The sequence below is a fragment of the Chlamydotis macqueenii genome, chromosome 2 (genome assembly GCF_036417535.1).
Source record: "Chlamydotis macqueenii isolate bChlMac1 chromosome 2, bChlMac1.mat, whole genome shotgun sequence".
Classification (NCBI taxonomy): domain Eukaryota; kingdom Metazoa; phylum Chordata; class Aves; order Otidiformes; family Otididae; genus Chlamydotis; species Chlamydotis macqueenii.
Window position 1 is genome coordinate 29,360,103 of NC_141557.1, and position 24,184 is coordinate 29,384,286.

Below are 24,184 nucleotides of genomic sequence, written 5' to 3' on the forward strand. Positions count from 1 at the left end.
GCAACAGAGCTTTATTTCAGAAACAGGGTTTAAACCTTGCCCTTGGCAGCTCTCTTCAAAAGGGACTTTATTTTAAATGATCAGGAGCAATATTTTGGCCATACTAGCCCATTCAGTCATCTGGATCGCTGCTAGAAGTAAAGTGTCAAGCACGAGGGGCTGTGGAGCTGAGGTCTCACATAAGACCAATGTGTGAAATTGAGTGCAGTTTGCATAGTGACTAGGTGAAACTCTGCTAATTAAAAGTGTAGAAACTGGCAGCAGTTCAGACTCAGAAGACCATCCAACTATTAAGTCTGGTGGGTTTTTTTTGTCTTCATTGCTGGCACAGTAAATGAATGTGGATTCTTTCTTTTATTTTTGCTGTGTACAAGCCTCTTTGCATGAAGGTCTGCTGACTTCAAGTGAAGCAATGTTCACTGAAGTGGTAATCTTTTATTTGCTTCCAGAGAGGTGTAGACATAAATAAATTAATCTTGAATTGCCAGCTCACTGTTAGCAATCCTCTGTTCGGGTTCAGGCATGCTCCTTGCAGTTATCCCTGCGTGCCAAGGAGTTCCTGGCTAATAACTGTCAACAGAAACCCTCGCTCAGTGCAGGCATCGTGAGTTACCAGTTCCTAGACTAGCTCAGATGGAAGGGGTGGTCTTTCACCCTTTTCCCTATTAATTACAGGGCTGGGTACTGAATTATCCAGAGCCCTGTTAGGAGAGGTGACTGCTCCTCTAGGAATGGAATGCTGTTTGCCCATCACTCTGAAAGCATGCCTTGCTACCGGAGGCTTACAGCTAAAGATAAAAACCTTATACAAAACCAAAATTCTGTTGACAAGAGATGGGCTAGAGAGATGTGCGGAAACAAATAGAGAAATAATTGATTTATTTTCTAATGGAGAATTTTATTTTTTTCCCCACTCTATTGAGCTACAAAGGTTTTGAGGATACTTGTGAGAAGTATAAATGCTTAGTCCTAAAACTTGCCTTTGTTAAAGGAGGCTCTTGATTAAGAGGTTGCATGTCCTCCCTCACAGGGAAACTGAGTATTTTGAGTGTATATTCAACATTCTTCATTCCCCTGCTGTAACTTTCTTGATCAATTAATTATTCATGAAATTTGTTTTAGCACTCTTCCTACCAGGTCATTGACCTCTTCACTTTAAGGCTGGAACAGCTGATGCCATTTGGGTCAGAGTGGAACTGTTTCTATCAGAGTAATGACTTCCCTAGTGCTTACCAAACTGAAAACAAATCACAGTATCTTCTGCCTAGTAGGGCCACGTTTACATTAGTGTAGAAGCCTATTTTGGCACAGAAGCTATTTTACTATATAAACCTATAAAACAAATGTTTTATTATTATAGTAAGGTTAGATGATTTAACTCAGCTATAAAAAAATCTGTGCTATTAATAAATTTCTTGAAACACAAAGATTGAAAGTTAGGAATCTTGGAGGTGGGTGTTGGTTTTGCATTGCAAAATGTGTTGTGATGCCTTCTCATTGCAGAGGGCATCTGAAAAAAAATATTACTTTAGGACTAGAAACCAAGGAAAACAAGTTAAATTATAAAGTTTGCGTATGTAATACACATAAAAATGCATATTTAATGTGAAAGTGTATGCACAAGCAGATTGCTGTGATTTTTTGACTTGCAGAGGTTTGGCATGCTTTGTGCCGGTGGTGGGAAAGGCGTGGGGTTCAACTGAAGCTGTAGTAGGACGTGGAAGGTGCAAGAGGTCTTTTTGGAAGGGCTGACTTCTAACATGGGCAAATGAGGTGGCTTGGAGCTAAAATTACGGAAGAAATGCACATCAACTGTAAGTGGCAGGGCAGGAGGTCAAGGCAGAAGGAAAATAGCAGGAAAAGGCATGAAACGAACAGGCAACACTTGTTATTCAGCAAAGTGCTGAGAACTCCACTTGCAGCAACAAGGAAAAAAGGGAAAGCAAATGTTCTTGGTGATCCTGATATAAACAACAAGGAATGTGAAAGTTGTGGGGGTTTTTTTGTGTGGTGTGGGGTTTTTTTTGGGTTTTTTTTTTTGCCTTTTTTTTTTTTTTTTTAATAACATAAGGCAGGTTTTATCTTAAGTCCTGTTTGGAGGTATAACTTGAAAGGTCTGACTTGGGTGAGATGAAAAAATGCATTTGGGGAATGGAGTAGTGACTGGAAATGCTATGCAAGTACTAACAGAGGTACACAGGATACCTCTCTATATAGGCTAAAGGATGTGTGTAAAAGAGAGAGAAAGAGACTGACTTTAATGCCTTTTTCTGCTTACAAACAATGATCTCAGTATAAGGCCTATTTTATTTTCACTATGGGCCTGAACACTTCCCTCCCAAATACAGTTGGTCAGGGTACTATAAATTGTTTGTCCTTTTTTTTTTTTTTTTTTTTAATAGACTGTAGGTATGTGATTTACTTGAAAGAAAGCTAAGATTACTTTTTTTTTTTTTTCTGTGTATGTGCATCCCCTCTCCCCCCGGCCCCCCATTTTAGCTCTCGTCTTTATCTCTGCAGAGGACAAGCAGTCCTGGGGCAGCTGCAGTTTCTCTTGGGCCGACCCTACTAGACAGTGGAGCAAGACTGAAGTTCACTGGGATTTTTTCAGAGCTTGTAAATGAGATAAACCTTACTTAACACAAAATACTTGATGCCTTCCCAAGGTTTGTCTGCAGTGTTTGTGAAAAAGAATTGAAGTTTACGGTGTAAGTATGGACTGAAGCTCTCATTTTGATTAATGAGCAGGAGTGTCTGGTAGCGAATATGATTTAAATCATAGCAGAAATTTCCATTCCCTTCTTCAGCAACAATGTTGGAAATAGTCATAGTTTGGTGACTGTTTTAAAAGATACCTTGATTACAGAGACAGGCATATTGTGTTCCCTTGAATAAAAAGGAAGAACAGAAACTTACTTTGTTCTTCAGATAAGATAGTTGCTGTTCTCGGTCCTTATACAAAGTCCAGCACTGTGGGCTGGGAGGAATCCCAGGGACCAGTTAATCTGTGCCTGCATGCTGACCTGAGGTCGAGTGTATTCAGCCTCCCTAACACATCCTGTAGGCGTCTGTTCCTGAAAATCTTCAGGGATGATTTTTTTTTTTTTCAGTCTCCCTAGTTAGTCTAACTTTTGTGTTTCATCTTTCTCAGTGCCTTCAAAATTTCTTCCAGTATTTGAGTGTTAGTTATTGCAAATTAAGCTAAAGTTCTTGTTTTCATTTTCCTAATGGCCATGAAAACTAATTGCTTGCTGATATATCTGCCTCTGGCATTATTTTTTTTTTTTTTTTCCCCTACTGGTATATGGCAGTTGGCTTCTTTCCATCACTTCTGCTATTCTTTTCTAAGTTTTCTGTACGAACTTTTGTTGCAGTTGAAATGGGGTCGAACAGATCAGAGTTTTTTGATGAAATTTTTAGAGCTGTAAACTGGAGATACACACTTAGTCTGTAATTAAAATATACTTATAGCTTCCATTCTGGATATCCAAATGCGGTTTAATTCCACTCTCTCCTTTCCAGAGTCGTCTTGTGTACTTCTCACTTGGTTTTCCTGCACCCCTCCCAAAGCTGAATTTTACTGTAGTGTCCCTCCAGTTTAAGATGAACAGCTACTCAAGCAGGAAGGCAGAGGGAGAGGCTGCAAAATGCTAAAGGAAAATTAAATTCCTTAGCAGCTTTTTGACTCCTGTATAAAGGTAAAGAAACAAAAGCACATTGGACTTTCCTATGGGATGCAAGAGGGGCTCAGAGGTGTGAACACCAGTCAGACCATTATGATCATCTAGAAAATCTCACCCTTTATTTCCTACAGCCATCTAGGTTTTCTTGGCTGAGATAGGGCAGGAATGTTTCACTTAACATCAGATGTCTCTTTCTAAAAGACTTCAAATGATTGATAGTATCATGTTACCTATGGATTATTTAATCATATACTGCTGGGGGGGGGGGGGGGGGGAGTGTAAATGTTATCTCTAGTTTAGGATCCCCCACCAATCCTTGCCTTTTGTTCAGCTACTTTGCAGCTCCTTCCAATCCAATGTCCTGTGCTCCTTATGGGCACTTGGCAGCAAGCAAGTTTGCTTTTTCCCACCACAAGTACTTATTAAATCAACCAAAAGGCCAGGAAATCCCCCACCATAGCTGTGGTCAAGGTTTATCATAAAGTTTTAACACTTGTTAACAATACGCATCAACAGATTCCAAGGGATGCCTGTGGTAAGTAAAGAAAATTGACTGAAATAATATTAAGTGGATGTCTTTTTCAGAACAGCATTTACTGCTTGTTCATCCATGTGTCATGGTAGCTGTGACCAGCAGCTGTAGCAAGAACAGAATAATTTAAGAATTTTGGTTGCACTCCTAAGTGTTGAACTGAAGAAAATATTTCACTTATGCTGTTTGAGCGGAACAGCCAGTTTCTCTCCCAAGGAGAACAATCACAAAGCTGAACTGAAATTACTCATTGTTTGTTGCATTTGCATTCAGCAGGAGAGCCTGTGCTGGAGGGCCAGCCTGGCTGAATCACTGATTGTGGTTTAGCTTTCCTACAATAGTGAGAGGTGATGGGTATGAATAATGCTGAGGCCTAAATGTGTATAATTCTTATGCTGTCTTTATTGTCATGGATATGTGGGAGCTTGCCGTGTCACCAGCGATTCCTCCCTTCCCCCTTCATCCCCATCAGTCATTTCTAAAGTCATTTGCATGTGAATCCCTGTGGGCACCCCTTGCAACACTGGGGCTGACCTGCTAAAAGTAGGTCTCCTAGGCTTTCAATCATCTTGCCACACATGATAGCTAAATAATCCTGCCTGCCTGCAAGAAAATGACCTGCACACTGAAGGAAAGGGCAAATGAAGGTTCTTACACTGAATAACTGCTCAGATAGGCCTGCTAGTGTGGAGCGACAGATCACAGAAAAGCTATAAAACTGGGCTCGGCTTCCTGATACCACCCAGCAAAGTGCTCAAGGTTTCAACTGCACTCACTGTGTGAGGAAGGGGTTCATAGTGTCTACTCTGCTGGAAACTCCTCTGTGTTACCCTGCTTCCTAACATCTCTTTCTGCTGGTGATCAGCTGATTAATGATGTTAATTCTTCACATTAAGCTAGATGTGTTATTAGGTCTTGGACATCAGATAACAGCACCTGACAACTGTGCTGAAGTATGGCTGCAGACACTTTGTCTGAAGGCTCAGTGTGGCAGATGCAAGTTTCGGATGGGTGACATCAGACATAATGACATGCTAAACACTGCCAGGGATTTGGAGCTCTTATTTCTGCAGAAAGTGGAGTTTCACCCAGAGTCTATCGTAACTATTCTAGCACAGAAAGCAATGGGAAAGCAGCATTGCTGTGCTTGTAAAGCTGTTTTTGCTTAGAGGATGGTGCTGTGAGTGCAGCTGTTGCTGGCAACCAGAATAGCCTGGCATCATGTTGGGCAAAATGGCATCCACATAAGGAGCAGGGGAAAAAAAAAAAAAACCCCTTACAAAAAGCAGTTGTAGGAAATACTGTTCAGAAAAGCATACTCAGATTTATGAACATGTAATACTCTCCTTTGCTGAAGCATTTACTTGTGGTTATGTAATAAATATAGGCTCACTTGGACAATACCTACTGCTATCTTAGAAGGATGGTAACTCCTAACATGGAGCAAAGTAGCTAAGGATGAGCTGACAGTTTTATATACTGCCCTTATTGCACTTCCTAGGCATTGCAGTGCAAGCTAGTAAATAGTGTAAGAAGTTAGGAGCAGTAGCAGTTGTATTTTTTAACTTTCCTTTTAATTATAGGGTGAATGCGTTCTTGGAAGTTCTAGTCAGTGTAATGTGTTCAGTGTAATGTGTTCCTTGTCATCTTCCAGTTGAACCAGTGGAAGTCAACAAAGTTGATTTTTTTCAAAATATTTGCATAAACATAGCCTTGGTATTGTTTGAAATATCATGACAGAATGCTCCAAAACATTGATGTCTGGGTGCAAATGATCATATGATGCACAGAGAAAGAGAAGAGGAAAAATAATCCATTTTACGTTTTCTAGACACACTTATTCTTCATTGTCTCATGAAGGGGCCTGTACTGTTACAAAACTGGGGGGGGGGGGGGGGGGCGGGGAGGGCAAGCACCTAAACTTTAAGGTTACTAAACCTGCTATCACTAAACATGCTGGTATTAGGTTTTCCCAGGTCCTGAATGTTGACCTTTTTCCTTCTGACACCCTCTTTTCTGCTGGGACTTCCAGAGACTTTCATTATATGATTTTGGCCAGATCTGTTTATCAAAATTAGGGATGAGTTTTTTTCCTCCTCTTGTCCCAGTTCACCTATTCATGTCAAAATATTTTTAGAGAATTTAAACCTTGCTAGGAGCAAAATTGATTTTTCTAAAGAGTCCTTATGCTGCTTGTAGAGATCACTTTGCTTCTGTGACTTCAGAGTCATTTGATAAATTACTTATTTGTGTCAGCTTAGGCTCTGGAAATGATCTTATAACAGCTTAACTGATGTCTTTGGCTTCAGCTCTACAAACCTTGTAATTTCCTTGTAAATGAATATTCTTTTCCTGAAACAATTTCCTCAGTACTTTAAGTGGATTTTCTGTGGGTTTTTTACCACCATCACTGGGACATGAGGCCAGTTATTCTGCTCTTCTGAAAGCAGGACTTCCAAAAAGTAAAATAATTGAAAACTATTAAATTAGTAATAAAGCTGCTGGTATTTTCTCTCATCTTCTGCTAAAACAAATTATAATATGCTTGTGTAAGTAAACGGTCACAGTTACAGTTGGGATTTTTTTTATGTTTTAAATTTTCTATTTTTTTCTGCTTTGGGCATGGCTTGGGAGAAGAGAGACTTTTGACTTAAGGATACTTCAGCTTTCACATGCAAATACTCTCATTGACTTCAAAGACAGTGAAAACGTGTGAAAGTTATAGTTCTATTTAAGTCTTCACAGAGGCATTGTTATTGTTTGTGTTTTTTGAGAACTTGGAGGATATAAATTCCACATCCTTCCTGGGCACACTATTCTAAAGCCATACTGTACCTGCAAGTAGATGTCAAAGCTTGTGTTTTTCTGCAACTATGTTAGTCATTCGTCTTTCTATTCACGTCAGAAACAGCAAACAGTTTGCAATAAATGAGATATTTCAAGACCATTACAATTTTTCTAGTTCTCTATTCCCCTCCTTGTTTCCTGCTACTCAACCCTATGGGCTTTTTTTAAACTTAAAGAATTAGGTACCTACCAGGCCTCGGGCTTTATTCTGCTTTATTCTACTGAAATGTTCTTGTAGATATTCTGAAAATAAATTTTCCCTCCTCAGCAAACTGCAGATATCATAGGATTTACAATAAAATGTAATTTCAGGATTAATTCAAGGGCTGAGCATGAGTTGGTGTCCAAGCTAGAAGTTACTCTAGAGCATTCCTCCAATAGATTCCTATATTAAATATATTGGAATATTGTGGATACTCTAACTTATTTTAAGCTAACAGTTGATTTGTCTATATGGTGTGTTTGCCTCTGAGATAGGATGACAGGGCTCAATGACCTAGTCCTACGTTCTTAAATTAGGGGCAGCAGGTTCTGTTACTCTTGTTGGTGGTATGTTTTTTTTTGTGAATATTGCTGGCAATAGTCTTTCAGCATCTCTTGTATGGTTCCCTTGCAAAGGTCTGTCTTGTCTAGGTGTATAGCACAATAGCAGATTGTGGCTATGTTCGGAAGGATGTCTTTTCTTGGTGATGTTTTGGCACTGTGGTGAAGATGGACTCTCCTGAAGAGCAGCACCTGAAAGGGAAATGCCTACATACCTCTGATGATTAGCGTATATTCCCTATGATTAATAGTCTAAGAAGGTGGTAAATTGTAGGCAAAAGCTTGATGCCAGAGGACCATGCTTATAGGCAGGAGTAAGGGATCAAATCTTGGAGAACAAGTAGAAGAAGAATCTGCTATTCCTGTTGAGAACTTTTTTTTTAAAAAAAAAAAAAAGCTTTTATTTTAATTATTAGGACCATGGGGAAAACAGCTGCTGCTTCTCTTGAATATCAGTGTTTTGCACCTAAAGCCTGACTCTAGCTTTGCATGCCCTTGCCCAAGCATGCTGGAGGACAAGGATGTTTGTTTTGAAAGACTACAATCTTGCCCTTACTTGAAAAATTGTTTTCATTCAACTTGAGCTACTGAGGTTATGTGCCGCTTTTCATCCACCTTACTATAATGTCGTCTCATCAGCGTCTCTGCAAAAAAAAAAAATCAAAGGTCAGGCTAGGTCTCTCTCTTGGTGTTCAATCTATCTAGTTGATATGGATTCATTTTTAAATTGTTTTATGCAAGGAAAGTAGAAAGCAAATAAGTAAAATATAATGAAATCGGTTACTCCAAAGATAGTGTGTGGGCATTTTCCACTCTTCCCTTGTAGTGCAATGTGAAAGTATGCTTGGAAACTGCAGTAATAGGATACAACAACAACAAAACCAAACAATGTGAGGTAGTAGAAACCGGTTCTCCTATGCTAAACTAAGAAAAGGAAGAGGGGGAAAAAAAAAGCCGGGGAAAGTCTGCTAAAGCAAACATCTTAGACTGTGGCAGCACAACTTGAAAGACTGGACCTGTCTAATGACAGTCTGCGAGCCCTTGCTGAATGAATTTGTACAAAGCCCTAATGAAGACAAACAGTCTACTTAGGCATCGCTGGAAAGCTCCCATTCAGCTGGCAGCTGGCACGAATGTTGTCAGTCAGAAGACATAAGCAAATGACAAATAACTGAATATGTGGAAAAAATGAGATGATAATGAGCTGATTTCCCATTAGCACTTCTTTTCTTCTTCTTTAGATACTATAAATGCGTTAGTCAGGGTTGATTGTACCAGGCGGTAAGTCAGCGCTGAAGCAGCGTGCAAATGGGAAGCTGCTTCCCCGGGTGGGAGGACCACGTCCCCTCTGTGGGAGCCAGGCACTTCACATCCCCAGGTACTCACAGCACAAGAAAAGCAAATCCTGTATGAACGGGGTCGCTGTGAAGTGCTAACAGACTTTTCTTGCTCCGATTACAAAGAAAGCTGTTTTAATGAAAACTAGAGGAAGGATTACTGTCGACAGTAGGGCTGACAGGGTACCTCAAAGTGTATTATCAAAGTAGAACATCCTACTCCCCCCCCCCCGTCTTCACAGATTTTGTTCTTTTTCTTCAGATAATGGACAATTAAATAACTGTGAATTAGAAGTAATTAAAAACGTTACAGAATTGCCTAGAGAGAACTCCTGCTGTACAGCAGGTCTCTCAGTAGTATAAATGGCCCTGGACTGCAGTGCTTCATATCCAGCTTCACATACAGCATGAAAAATGGGACTACTGGGTACGATAGTTAATTTTGCATTCTAGAAACTGGAATCCAATATAAATGGGACTTTTGTAGCCAAACTATGGTGTCTTCAAGCACCTGAAAGCTGTCTGAGATTCAGAGTTTGGATCTAGCATCTTACTTCACATCCTCCCTCTGACCACCACCCCAGTTTCTATAGACTTTCCTTGCACAGTCACACTTCCTTTTCAGTTTGGTCATGGATATAAATTCAGGTGGTACAAAGCAGACAAGTCCCACACTGGCATTGTGTTGAGCTGCTTGCAGGTTTCCTAGCTTCAGCACGTAAAGCTTAGAGATTGGACTGGGCTACACTTTCCCACAGTATCTGTATCTGATGTTTGACTTCAATGAAAGTTTAAATCTTAAAGCAGAATGTGGGAGCTTCTGCTTTCTAAACTCAAGTGGTCAGTCCAGTTGAATATGACAATTGTTCAGTTTCTAGAATTAAATGTTTGTGTTGGATGTGGGTATTTTGTATAGATATTTTGCCTCCCCTGCATCCTGTCCTCCCCTCCAAATCACTGGATAACAGGTCTCAAAGTGTTTTTCATGTTAGGTAGTCCAATTTAATAGGACTGAAGTGTGTGTATGTGTGTCTGTTAATGTATATGTATGTATACATAGATACTTACATGGTCAAAATGTTTCTTTGTCCTCCCTGAGGAGAGGATTACAATGATCAGCTGGTAGATCCATTTCTTCCATATGCTTTAAATCCACCACAACTGATTGAAATTATTAGTCATCCAGGATTTATAGCACTACTTTCTCTCCTTGCTTCCCCTTTCTGCATAATCATCAGTAGTCTTAAGTACCTACAGGCATTTGAAAATCCCACTTGGTGCTTATTGACTTTTGAAATCATGTTGAAAATATAGCCCTTAGCCTTTCTACATCTGTGAAGAATGATAATACTTGCTTACCTTAAACAGAGGAATCTTGCACAGTTGAGGGAACCAGAACTGCCCCAGTAATACCCAGCATGAAGTTAAAACCCAACCAACCGAAAGATCTATTTACTGTGGCTCCTTTTAGTGCACTCAGCCACGCTTGGGAGATGAGTCTTTTCCTCCATGTGATGGGAGGCACCTGCTTTTGCTGCCCAGTCATGCTGTGGAGGTGTCTATATTTCTCTAACTTGAAGGAGAAGTTCAGATTTTACAGTACAGTAGAGATGATGTAACTTCAGGCTGCTGAAAAAAGGCTCCTTTTGTGTGTCTCCTTCCCCCTCTTTTTGCGGGATTTTGTCTGAGCACTGAGCCAGCTGTGGTCCAGCTGCAACTCTTTGCTCCCAAGAGGTTTCTTCCTTCTGCTTCTTGTCATTTCTGCCTACACCTGCACAGAGGTTGCCGACAGCAGAGGGGAACTCGGCATACTTGTTTGCGCTGCCTCATTGGCAGGGTCCTCTGTCAGGCTCCTCTTGCATTTGGATGGGTGCTGGTGCTGCTGGACCCGGTCATTGCACCTTCCCTTCCTCTTTGTCAAGTTAATTTTTCAATATGTTGTGGCCTTATGGGGACCCTGAATGATTAGTGATAAATAAAGCAAAAATAAATAAATAAACTACCAACTCTCAAACCCCCAAAAACATCTTCAGAGATAATGTATTTTCCTGCTAATAAGCCCAGTGTTCCTGAGATGCTCACCTGTGCTCTCTGATGTGCTGTATTTTGTGGGGATTTGGATCTCTGCATGTTTTAGCACTGTATATGTCATGAATGGACATGGAATCAGCCCCTTTCCCCTCAGTCAAAATACATAGTGACAGTTCGTGAAAATATCTGCTAAACGAAATGTGCTAGGCAGTAAAAGAAGAGCTATACTTCAAGCACTGAACTGGGTCTGGTTCAGCCTCTGGTGCTTTCCAGTACGGCATTGAAGCATACTTCTTTTTGTTTGGTTGGGTTTTTTTTTTTTTTGTTACCTTTTTTAAAGGCTCTCGGGTTGATTGTGTGTAAATTGTAACAAACCAGCTATGTATCCTCACAACCTTTGCTATTAACACACCTTATTTTGCCTTCACAACTTTTTATTGATCATAGAATTTGTTTAATTATTGTTCAGTATTTTATACTTTGAAATCTAAGCCATACCAGCACTGTAAATAATAAGCCTGCAGTAATATCCTCTCCTTGGATAACTTGTACCCCACTCTATGAAGACTTGAAGACCACTTTGCTTCTGTTTAAACGATCAACTTGCCATTGATTTTAAAGCATTACAATCTTGATAAAAATTAGATGGATAAATATATTGGAATGAGTCTTTCAATATTAATCAAAAAATAAGCAAGTGAAAGAAATAATGAGCAAAAGAGGATGAAGTTAGAGAATGATGCAAATAGGATTAAATCTATGCTGAAGATCATCTTTCTTTGCTTTCTGGCCCTGCTGCAGGTCACCTATGTGTCCACCTTTTTTTCCTGACTTAGACTGCAAATTTCTTCAGCTACACGATCTTACTATTAGTATGTATGCCAAGTAATACACCCTGGGGTCCTAATTTTTTTTTAAAGGCTCAAAATAGTACTGTAATATTGTTCAGTGATGATCACAATGGGAAGATGCAAGTTTAGCACTACAAATCTCGGATAAATTTTGAGAATGCTGTGCTGTTTCTTTTGTGATCTGGATAATACTGATGGATTCTCTCATTCTGGCTGGCTGTAGCCACTTCTGTCGTTTCATTTCGAGGCGAACTTACATTCAGTCTTCACCTAAGGAACAATGGTTGTGCAAACTCTTGGGGAAATTATCTGAGGCTGGTCTCATCTGAAACATGCTACAGCACCTTGGATTCTGTAGACTGTGCCATTGAGACTATTGGGAACTTCCAGATTAAACTTGTGATTTGCAAGCAGTTTGAGTGGTCATCCCAAAGATTCAAGTATCTCTAGGGTACAAGCATGGAATAAAATAAAAATTATTGTTATAATTGTGAGAACAAAAAGCATATATATGAAAGCAAAAAAAAAAAAAAATCTATGAAGTGGCTGACTTTGGTGGTGGAAGAGATAAATATAGGCACGTAAACCTTTTCCTGGAAGTAAAACAGAAGCAGCAAACTTGAAGTTATAAAGTATAAACTCATATAACCTGTCAAAAAGAATAATGCTGTAAATAATTCTAAAAAAATCAATCTCTTTTATTGCAAGAACCCTAACTGTCTGTCTGTAGTGCATGTTATGTGATGAAGGATTTTCTTTTCTCTGTGTGGTCCCATTTGATTACAATGCTAGGAGTGCCTGGCCACATTCCATATATAATTAATTGCAGCTTTGGTTTCAGCTTGCAGTGAGGCCAGGCTGGCCCTACCCCTTGCACTTGTTCACATCTTTAGATAGCTTTCCACCACGCCAGCTGGTGGGTGAATGGAGCCTTTCACAGCAAGCCTAATGGGCATGAATGGTTGAGTCATTGTCCTTGTTGGCTCTCTAGTTAATCTAGTAACAAACAAGGTTGGAGCTGCTGCAGTTGACATTCTCTTTATTGCCAGTGTTTTCAGCATAAACATTGTGTGTAAAGGGATTTCATCCTTTTGCCAGCTCACTTCTGTTTCTTGCTGGTTTTTGGAAGGGAAGTATTCTTTATGAACAGGTACCGGTAAAAGCTGCTGTGTGTTATGTTCATTTGTTTACTTTTATTTTCCAGCAAAGCAGACAGTTGTGTGTTCAGGTTCCAAGTTTTACAATTTTTTTTTTTTTTTTAAATTCTCTCTGAGGTTCAATTATCTCTACTCACGTAAATGATTTCTGCATTGTGAAGTTATTGCTTCAGTTCTTGCCTGCTTATAGGGATGTGGGTCTGAACTGTTATTTATTTATGCAGTATACAAGTTTAAATAAAAATCTAAGTCTATTTTCTTACAGGGAAATGTTATATATGTGAAAAAAAATTTTAAATAACCTTTTAGATAGAATTCATTTTCTGCTACTTTTTGCATCTAACTAGGAAATTCTATAACAATAGAAAATGTCCTTTGTATGAGTAATTTTCACTTCCATATGTATAAAAAAAATTGTTTTTCTAAATAGGAGGAATTATAAAAGTATTTAAACTCTAAAAGGTAAACTAACTTCAGGTAGCATGTAGTAAAAAAATGTCAGAAATCTAAATAAATTCAATGTAGTATTTGAAAACCATGCGTGTTTCCAAAAATGCTTTTCCTGGATAAGAATATCCAAAAAGTTGGGTTTTTTTTTTTTAAGCCTTTTCTGAGTTCAAGAAGAAAGAGTAACACGTGCCAACTTTTTCATTTCCCTATTTTCTATTATTTCAAAATCAAAGAAGGAAAAGAGAGTCAAAAGGGCAAAAGCAACATCCAGCAAAACTGCTCACTGACAATCTTGTCATTTATGGAGCCAGAATAAACAAAAATACAGTTCTAGCAGTTGCTTTTCTTCTGTAGTGAATTCTGTGTAAGAAAAAATACAACTCAGTGACTGCTTTGCAGTCTTCCTACAGCAGAAAACTTTCACAAGGAGAAATGCAGGCATTGTAGTAACCTCCTTTTATGTAACACAGCTATGATGTGGATATTCTGTGGTAAGGCCTGGGCTCTGATGAAGGGCTTTAATGTCCCTGAGCTGACCAGTCCCACCACCAGCATGGCTGGGTGGTAGTTTCACGCTCTGCCCTCGCTTAGCCTGGAGGGAGGGGAGTACCCTGGGTGCTAGTGGCATGGTGATGTCCCATCTGCTGGAGAGGCAGGATGCCTTCCTGAGCCCCTCGGATGGAGCACCCGTACCATTTGTGTATCTGTACTTTTATTCTGGGTCCTGCCCATCTGGCAATGGGGAGGTTTTGCAGAGGAAGATATCCCGTTTAACGCTGAAAAACGTTCTTTCATACAGCAAAGAAAACAATTATCTTTAAGAACAGCTCTTGTACGCTTTCTACTTCCCTGTTTTCACAATAAAACATCTTTCTGGAATCTCCCTAGGCCTCTGCCCATGTCTGCAGATACAAATGAGCAATATACACGTTTCGCAGTGCTTAACAGCCCCAGTCTAAACTCACATAGTGAGGTGCTGGAAGTTGTAGAGGTTGGGGCAGGGGCTGTCGTAACTGTAACGCGGAGGAACTTGGGAGCAAAGCTCTCATCAATGCTGAAGGAGAAGATTGCCTAATTCCCTGCTAACCATGGTGAAAATCTTCCCCAAGAGAGACAGTTTAATAGTCATAATTTAATTTGATTTGTATTAGCCATCTTTGTCTAATTAGAAATTTATATAAAAAAGCAGAAGGGGGGGAAGAACCGTTAAGCTCTTTAATGTTTGGGGCTCACTATGATATTTCACCAGTGTAGTAAGAGGAGGAAGAAAACAGTCCATCCTTTTGTAATTCTGCCACCCCTTGGGACAGTTATCTGGCTATAGCAGTGATTGATGGACAACCAATGTTGATGTATCTGTCTATTAATTTGAAAAATATGCTCCCTGTATGCAAGGGCAGTAGGAGAAGGAATTTAACTACAGCACTGGTATGAGCCTTGCTTTAATTAGACTAAAAGCTTTTTTTTTACCCCACTTCTGCATTTTTTTTTTTAAGTTAACTTTTAAATTGAGATATTTTCTTACCGTGGTAACTCACAATAAAATCTTCTCTTTCTCTGTCTCTGTGGGTCCCCGTCCCCCCCTTTCCGGTATATAACTTTGTTCTGTAGTCTTACTTATGTGAATAATCCCATGGACTTGGTTTAATAAAGTGAGTAAACACAGCTATGTTTGACCAATTCTTGATGGCCTTTAGAGTTTTACAGGTTTTGTTTTTTTTTTTTCGCATTGTGCTTCTGGGATAGAGAACAAGTTAAAATATTGAGCCTGATGATACTCTGTATGTTTGCCTGTTTTCAAGGATTTATTTGATGGTTGGTGTTTCAGAGCAGGAGGGGTGGAAATATTAGTTCTTTGCTTCATTCTGTGTGTGGGAGCTTCCTCAAGAGCCAGACGCACACATGACGTAGTCAGTATGTTTCTATCTTGCTGTGTGACACTGATGATATGCTGTCTATTCAAGGAGTCTCCGTGGCTGAAGGTCACAGGCTAGATGTTATTTCATTTTGAAAGTACAATTTGGAAGCTGACAAAGAAAAATCTGAAATCCAAAGCTGAATGATGCTCAGAGAGATTGCACAAACAGATGATAAAATCCCATTGTATGAAAGAAGCAAAATTTTTTTCTTTTTCTTTTTTTTTTTTTTTTCATTCTGCCTTTTCCGCAATAAATAGTGACTTGAGTAGGCGTTACGTTCTGCACAGGAGTTTCCTGCAGAGGGTTTGCTGCAGATTTGTTAGCATTAAGGAATACCTCAGAAGGATTAGGGTAAGACTCTTAGCAGACTAAGTCTCTAGAGGACATTCTTGATAACATGTGACTGGCTTCTGGCTTTTGACCTTCCCCTTTAAAGTGTTAACATCAGAATTATCACAAGGCACCATGGAAAATCAAATGTTTAAATGATTACCTCCAATTAAGAGGATTTTTTTTTTTTTTTAATGTGAAATGAAATGCTATATATGTAGAAGTCCTTACTGGTGCTGGTTCTTCATGATGAATGACATAAAAATATTGCTTTTCAAACCTGATGAACTGTATCTTGATCCAAAGAATAATTTTAACTGCATTGAAAGATTATTAATCAAAAAAGAATGACATTAAAACAAAAAAATGAACAGACTTCTGGATCTGACTACTCTGTCCTCTTCAGATTTCCCTCCCTTGCCCATCACCCTTTGATTCACACTAAAAAGAGGGTCTAAAACATAATTGCTTGCCTTCCTGCTGCAAGATATCCTTTCCTTCACTCTCAGCATCAATGCATGTGCACTAGTACTAGCACTGCGAGCCCTTTACTATCAGCTTTGTGGAGGTGAGACAAAAAGGTTTATATGAGGTTTGAGGTTAAAGTTTAGCAGGCCCCTGCCATTCTCCCACTTCTTTCACTCCTTGAGCTGTTCCTGAGGTAGCAGCAGCAGCAGCAGGGATCATTTTAGGAGAAAGGAAATGCTGGTCATGCTGCAGCTACCCTTATAAATAGACTTTCAGAAGTGAATACAGAGCAATTTTACATTTAGTATTCCCACTGCTCTTTCAAAAAGAACTAGTGAGTTTTGCGCTGGACTTTGATCTTTTTCTTTTTTCCCCACTGAAAACAATCACATTTGTTCTGCCTAAAGAGAAGACTTTTTTGTTTTGTTTTGTTAAATCCCCTTGCAAATGGTCCCTGATCTCTGTATTTCTGAATTTTTCTTCCTTCCCAGCCTTGGCGGTGCCAGTTTGAGGGAGGAGCAAAATCACTATGGTAGCAGGCTGCTTCCCAGACATCTCAAAGAAGCCTGCCAAGTGTCGTAGGTTTATTGTATGCGGTGCTCAGATTCTCTCTTGTGTTTGTCACGTAATCAGTCTAAAATAGCAGTATTTGAACGAGGATTTCACACTCCCTTATTCTGTCCCTGGCAGGGCCACTGTGTGTTTTCTCGTCCATGTCAGTCTCATGCTTGTTCCTGAGAGGGTGAAAAGGAAATGGTGGGGTAAAAGCCTTCTTAATTTGCTTCTGAAGACAAAGGTCTCTTCATGCCTATTGTATTGGAGCACTGGTACAAATCGAAGCAGCAGTCCCCTGAGAGTGGTCAAATGTAGCTTTCTGGGACTGTCACATTTGTTTTCTCATTGGAATGTCAGAAGGGCTCAGGAAAGTCAGTAACAGCAGATCAGTCTTGTCTACGCTGCAAGACTGAGCTTTTTAAAATCATGTCAAGGGGTAGCATCCCCAGCAGAGTAGTTACAGTTGTTCAGCCAGCCAGTCCTACTGGGAGCATGGAAACTCTCAGTGATAAATGTGCCTCTTGTAGGATGTGTTATTGCCATTGGGAACACACTTCCACAGCTTTGGCATGTGCTTACTTCAATCTGCCAAGTTAACTTCCTAGCTCTGGTTTGGACTCATTCTTTCAAAATTGCATCTGGGAGATGCTGGGATGCCGTACCTGGTTGTGAGTTATGTACTCTTGCATGCAAAGTGCTGTGGGAGTGTGGTCGTACTGTTGAAACACCTGCCCCTCTGCACTGCATACCTGTAAGAAGCACCCTTGGGTCTGATTTTTGTGGCATCCCCACAGGTGTTCGGGTCTGCAGTGCAGACAAATTCTGCACCTCCAGCTGTGGCAGCTGCTTCTTGTGGTGATGACATGCTAGTCAGGATGACCTAGCACCTTTTCTCAAAAGTGTGCTGTGCTTCATTTTTGGAATGTCCACTGCAGAATTTAGGTGGTGCTCCCTGCCCGTAGACTGGGTTTTGACATATGCCTGGGTTTTAATTACTTAATGGAGGTTACAGGCTATTCTATTGATTCTGTATTGAATGGCCAAGTTTAATTTCATCTGTGTTTGTAGCCAAAGCTGCCTCTGCTAAATGCTTAGAATTATTCTTCAGAGGCACCCATTTCTTTCTACTGACTGTAGGGGAAACATAAATTCCTAGCTTAAGTTCTTCGAGTCACTCTGGTCTGTGTGCCTTTGCAGTGCTGAAATAAGTCATCTGAATCCAGTGCTCTTTGAAGTGCCTGATTTAGAGCCTTTTGTTGCATTGCTCTTTTGTTACTTGTCAGACAGCAACAAAGAAACCCTTATTTCAGTGCAATTCCATCAGTCATGTATAGAAATAGAGCAAATACCTAGGAAATAGGAATGGGTCCCAGAAGGGCATTTCTGTTCTAACTTCAAAAGGTGCCATTTACATAATGCAACATCTTTGTTGGAATGAGTAAACTGATTTAATGCAAACCTTTTGTCTTTTATACCTTACATTTAAATAATACACATAAAATTAAAATAAAAATACCTGAAATAATGATATTTGATGAAGCTGTGAAACTGAAGCTTATTTCTGATGCAGAGCATCAACTGTTGTTTTCCCTTTTATTTTAGCAAGCAGCAAAAGGTAAGTTCACAGTAGCTGATCTAATCTAGTCCAACTTTATATTATCTAAATCTCAGCTGCTCCCTATGCTCAGTTTCAATTTATATATTACTGGGGTCCCTCTGGTGTCCTCTCCTGCTTTCCTCTGGCTGGTTAAGATTGTAGACAGCTCAGAAAGTCACTCCTTTCTAAGACAATCATGGACATGAAAGGTAATCTTCTGTTCATCTCTTTTTGGTGTAGACCTGTACCCCTGCCTTGTAAGGACCTCTCCAGCATTTCTAGCTCTTATACGAAAACGGTACTTTATTTCCATCAAAAAGCGCTTTCTGTACTGTTTTGGTGTTTTACCACAATTGGATAATTCTATGGAAGTGTCGAGGGTCTCCCTCTGCTCTAACCACACTGCAGACACTTCTCTACAGCCTGCAACCTCCTTTAGGCTTCTCTCCTTGTGTAAGTTTCCCATCCTGCTTTTATTTATGGCTGTGGGGTGGCGGAGTGGCGTGTGTGTGTGTGTGTCGTGTCTCCCCCAGGAAGCTTTTGCAACAAATACTTGCATTAGCTTCCACTCCCTGTTCCTCCCATTCTCGGTTCCCTCTTAAGCCTTCCGCAGTGGGAGGGTATCTTCTGTATAAGCTACAAGCAGCCCATAAAGGCACCCTGGCAGCTTTCACTCATTACAACTGTCGCACATACCTCCACGAACAGCTAGCTTAAAGGAAACCAGTTTCTAAAATGTTAAATATTAGCAAAGCTCACCCAGCACATGCTTGACTTGCCATCTGTTACAAGCAGGAATGAGGCTGCAGCGGAGAAGGAACGCGCTGAGAAGGAGAATAAATCCGATTTCTTACTCTGTGCTCTGCATATCCTGCCATATCATAAGTTTTATAACTGCTTCAGGTTTCCTTTTTTTTTTTTTTTTTGGTGAGTATTTGCTTAACAGAGGAGAATGTGGGCAGCTTTCACACTGGCAGCAGATGTTCAGCTTCTGGGTGCTGTTTCATCCCATGTTAATTTCTTAAAACATAATGTCCCAAAGACTTAGCTATAAGCTTGAATGCAATATGATCCTGCTCCCCAGGTTAGGAATAGTGCAGAGCAGCAGATACACCAAGATTCTAAGACTAGTGTGGTTTTTTTTGGGTTTTTTTTTGGTTTTTTTTTTTCTTTTTTTTTTCTCTGACCTATCCCACAGATGTCAAGATCAGGATTTTCAATGAGTTCTTCCTCTCTGTTACAGACTATATTTTGTCTTTCAAAGGTACTTGCTACAGCATAAACACTTCACAAGGAATGTCCTTTCAGTCAAGGACTTGAGTGTCTTCCCATGCCTCCCTGCTCTCTAAGCACAAGAAGTCGTAACTAAATGAGCCAAGTTCTGTCAAATGGACATTGTGAAATGATGTGCATTGTGTGTTTTTGACCAATCTGAGGACAAATCCTTAAAACCACAAAAAGACTAACTGCACTATGTATGGCTTCACTAAATCCTAATAGTACAGACACACTTGACACACAGAGCATGCTCTCTACGTTAGGAGTAACTCGAGAAGCTCTGTTAATGGCTTTCAGAGATGCTAGACAAACTCTTCAAAGTTGTGAATCTGGAATCAAATTTTTGGTTTGAGGTTTTTTGTCTGTTCAGGTCAGCTACTTAGGATGTATGCTGGAAACCAAGAGGCTTCTGGAGCATCATAACAGTGTTTATGACTGCATCAGATTCTGATAATAGCCAGCAATTCAAACTGATTCAACTGTCAGGAATACCATATACATGACTTGAATATAAGCATTTGCAAATAGAACACAACCACTTGCTGTTTCCATGTTTATATAAAAAGAGATTTATAATCACTATTCACAGTGAATCTGCCTTTCTTTAGATTCAGAGTTATATTTTGCTACAGTTTGAGGGGCCTGCAGGTGTGCCCTCACAAAAGCGTTTTACCAAGTTTACCACAGTCAGTGAATAAGTGAAATCAGAATCAGGGTTGTAGTATACACTGCACGTTATTTTGTACATAAGGGAAGTTATTCTACTTTCCTATCTGGTTACAGTAAGACTAGTACATCATTAGGAGTTCTGCCAGGGGAAATCCGTATGTCTGTTGCTTTTAAGAGATCGTAAAAGATCAGAGCTACATTAGAAACTCTTCAGTTCCTAAAATGCTGTTGAACCTTATTGATGCAGATACAGGGAGAAAAGATTTTTGGTAGCACAACTGAATGCACTTCTGAAGGTTAGGAATGTGCAGTGCTGCAGTTCAACACACCTGCAGAATCCCTGGAGTCTTCAACTCTTTTGAGGTTTCTGTAAGAAATAAATTACAGAGCAGACCCAAATAAGGGAGAACTGGAAGAATCTAGTTTCCTTTGTTTAGAATAGCGTCAAAGCAGACTGTAAAAGGGAAGAATAGTTCATACCTCTTCTGAGTTCACAAATTTTGTTTCCTTCCAGTATGTAATATATGTAAAAAAAAAAAATCCTTCAGTTTAAGTGGTTTATTCTTTTTTTTTAATGTCTCTTTTAAATGCAGATTGTCTGTCCTGGAAAGCATTACTGCAGAACTGGAGAATAAGTCCCAGAGGATGAGAATTCAGCAAGGGAAAAGGATATTTCATCAGGATGCTAAAATATTAGGTTGAATTAATTGCTCATTTACATGGCAGGCAAAAGGCTTGGAGAATATGTGAAATGTTGGGTCAGCAAGAGGAAAAAAGAATGATGGGAAGGAGGACTTTATCAATTTGACTCTTTCCTGTATTATTGCTGCTCCAAAGTGGATTTGAGGAGTCCTGCTAGAGGAATAAAGGGGTAGGGAAGGAGGGAACTGCCAAGTAGAGCGATCCCCGATCTTGTTTATAAACAAGATTGATAACAAATTTAATTCTGAATTGGGGTAAGTGCTGAAGTGGGTTGTTTTTTTTTGTGTGTGTGTGTGTGTTTTTTTTTTTTTTTTTTTGTCCAGCCTGCTCATCTCCTTAGCTGCTCTTCATATTCTCAAAGGATTCTCTTCAATAGGCAGAATAAAGTTTATTTAATTATTTCCCTGAAACATCAAACTTCTGCTGGGAAGAAGGACTGGTGAAAACAAACTGCATTTGCATCTCTTGTAGGGATCATATGTGGCAGCCAAAGTACTGTCACTGTTTCGATATTAAAAGACTGCCAAGGTCTTGTTCCTGGCTTTGGAAGTTCAGATGTTATGTGGCTGGTGCTATGATAATAAAAAATAATGAAAAACATGAAGGTGACACATTTTTACACAGCACTTGAAACTGGTGTAGGGATTAATTATTACTTGTGTTAATACTTGGTTTAGATAAAAATGACTGTCATATCTAGACAGATGTGTTGAGTAAGTCACAAAATGGCAGTGATGTGCGGAAAACAGACTCCACAATCTGTAAGATGGTAAAGTAGGTATGTTTATTCAGCACTGGGCAGCACGGGGGGTAGTCCCACCAAAACCGTGCGCACCTGATGCGGCAACTCACTTCAAATTTATATAACCAAGTGTTACATATACAGAAGGTTTCACAATATGCCTATACATACGCATGACCTATCCCCGCTTCATATTAAAATTAGTCTCAAGGGGTCATTTTCATAAACTCCTCCCATCTGCGCTTGCACAGTGCCTCCTGGTGGGGGTCGTCGGTGGTCGTGGGGATGAAGGTAGGTGACTCCTCTTCGTCAGCGCTAGTAACCTTTTGTTCTTGCACAAACTCAGTTATCCCTTGGCTTTCATTCAAGCTGTAGCATCATTTTTAGCTGGTTCTTGAAGTGACCACCTAGTCCGTACTAGGAACTGTCTTTAGTGAAGAATTGCAAGACTTTCTGCTTCAGATAGTTTGCACAATGGTTAGCAAATCGTTAAGCAAGTGGTTAGCAAAACATTAAGCACAATTTATCAACTTGATTCCTTAGTATGCACAGCAATAATTAATCAATGCCATATCTACTAAAATTTCTTTAACTCCTTCTCTCAGCAGGTTCTGATATAACACTTCTGATAGTGAGTGCTTCCCAAATGCCTAAGGAAAATGTGTATGGTGTTTCTACTTACACAAGAAGTTAAGTAGCACACCAACATCCATTTCCTCCTAGAGCTAGAAAAATCCTTTCTGTAAGGAGGAAAAAACCCCAGTTATTGTTAAGCTAATTATTTCCATGAGACAAATGATCTGGCTGTTGAACAGTGGCTTCTTAAGGTTTATGTCACTTGTTAGATTTCCTGAAGTCATTTGATTTTTGAGGGAATTTTTTTCTGTATTTATGATGTTTGTCTTTCTCGTAAGGATTTCTGGCTTGTACTTGTACAGCACCCTTCAGTTATGGGCTAATTGTTTTTTCTTTTCTTTTTCTTTAAACGTGTAGGGACTAAATACCTTTCTCTGCTTCTGGCATGTTTGGTTGAAACTGGCCAATGTGCCCTGGCGGAAACGAACACACATGGAAAACAAAACAGGTTGAAAATACATAAACCTTCCAGGCTGGTGACGTGAACAGGAACTTTACTTTAAGATTCATTTAGCCAGGCTTTAAAAAAAACCAAACCACTATTAAAACTGGCTGGTCACTCACTCAGTGAGGCAGCTGAGCCCCTGTGTCTCAACCAATTACTGTGGCTTTAGTGGGATTGGGCAAAAAGTCAGGTCAATTCAAACTGCTTTATTGGCATGACTAGTGTCGCAAGCTTTGCCAAAAGGCATAGTGCCACTAGGGATTTGAGAGATTCAACATGTCAAAGTGATTTTGGCCTTAAAATAAGTACTATTTGATACTTTATTCTGCAATGATTAGAACTAGAGAAGGTTTTGATCTCTATTCCTAATCTTGATAGGATAAATAATTTGGATAAATGGTCTTGGTAATGGCAACATAACACGGTGACAGCTATACGGCTGAGCAATGAGGGAAAGCTCAGTCTTTTAATCTAAAAGCCGACAAGGGCTGAACAATAAGACTCTTTCCTGTGTCTAGAGAGAGTCTAGAAAATAGAATTTGGCTTTAGGATACAAAGCAGAAATCCCCCAACGGGGTCTTTTCTAAAACAGAAAGAAAGGAGAAATCCTTGCAAATGGTCTGTTAATTTGCAAGTAATTACTGTAATAGAAAAGGGCTCAGTTAGCTGAGATCTTCGGTCACTATGACAATGCAAAGAGTTAAATCCTGTTTTCTTTCAATCCAATATTAAAACAACATCAAACAATGCCCCAGAAAATGTACGTAAATTATAAACCGGGTGGTTGGTACTTCTCAGAGTCTAGTGTTGTGTACTGGAAAATGTTAAGCTGATAAAGAGTAAAGGGCTTGCACTATTTTAGGCTCTCTTATCCAGTTAGCTGACTAAAACTGTTTTATAGCTAGCACAGAGCAGCTGGGCTGGTACACATAGCATTCATCAGTGACCCTAAATCTGTGAAAAAGAGCAGGGAAACAACAAGCTTGGAATAGATTCTGTCAAGCCCACAACATCTGAACAATTTGTAGTTAGAAAACCCCACTGATGCTCAGAAATCACAAGTGTCTGCCAGTACTTCAAGATTTTTTTTTTTTTTCTGCTGCGAACATGTGCTGTTTTTCTGAAGTTCCTCTGTGCCTTCTAAAAAAAAAAAAAAGTGGAAGATGGAACATACTGTACTAAGCAGCAAAGCAACCAAGCCAGCATTGAAAGGAGAAAAACAATTCAGACTGGGACACTTCTATCTTCCAGTTTATCATAGCTTGCATATGAAAAGGATGTTAAATTAAGTTGTTTTCTTTTTGCCTCTTGAAGGTTTAATGCCAGGACCAGGTGACAGATTAGGGCCCTGTTGCTCCCATCTAAAACTTCCAAAGAGATCATGGAGTTTATAAAGGATTGTCTGCCCGTGG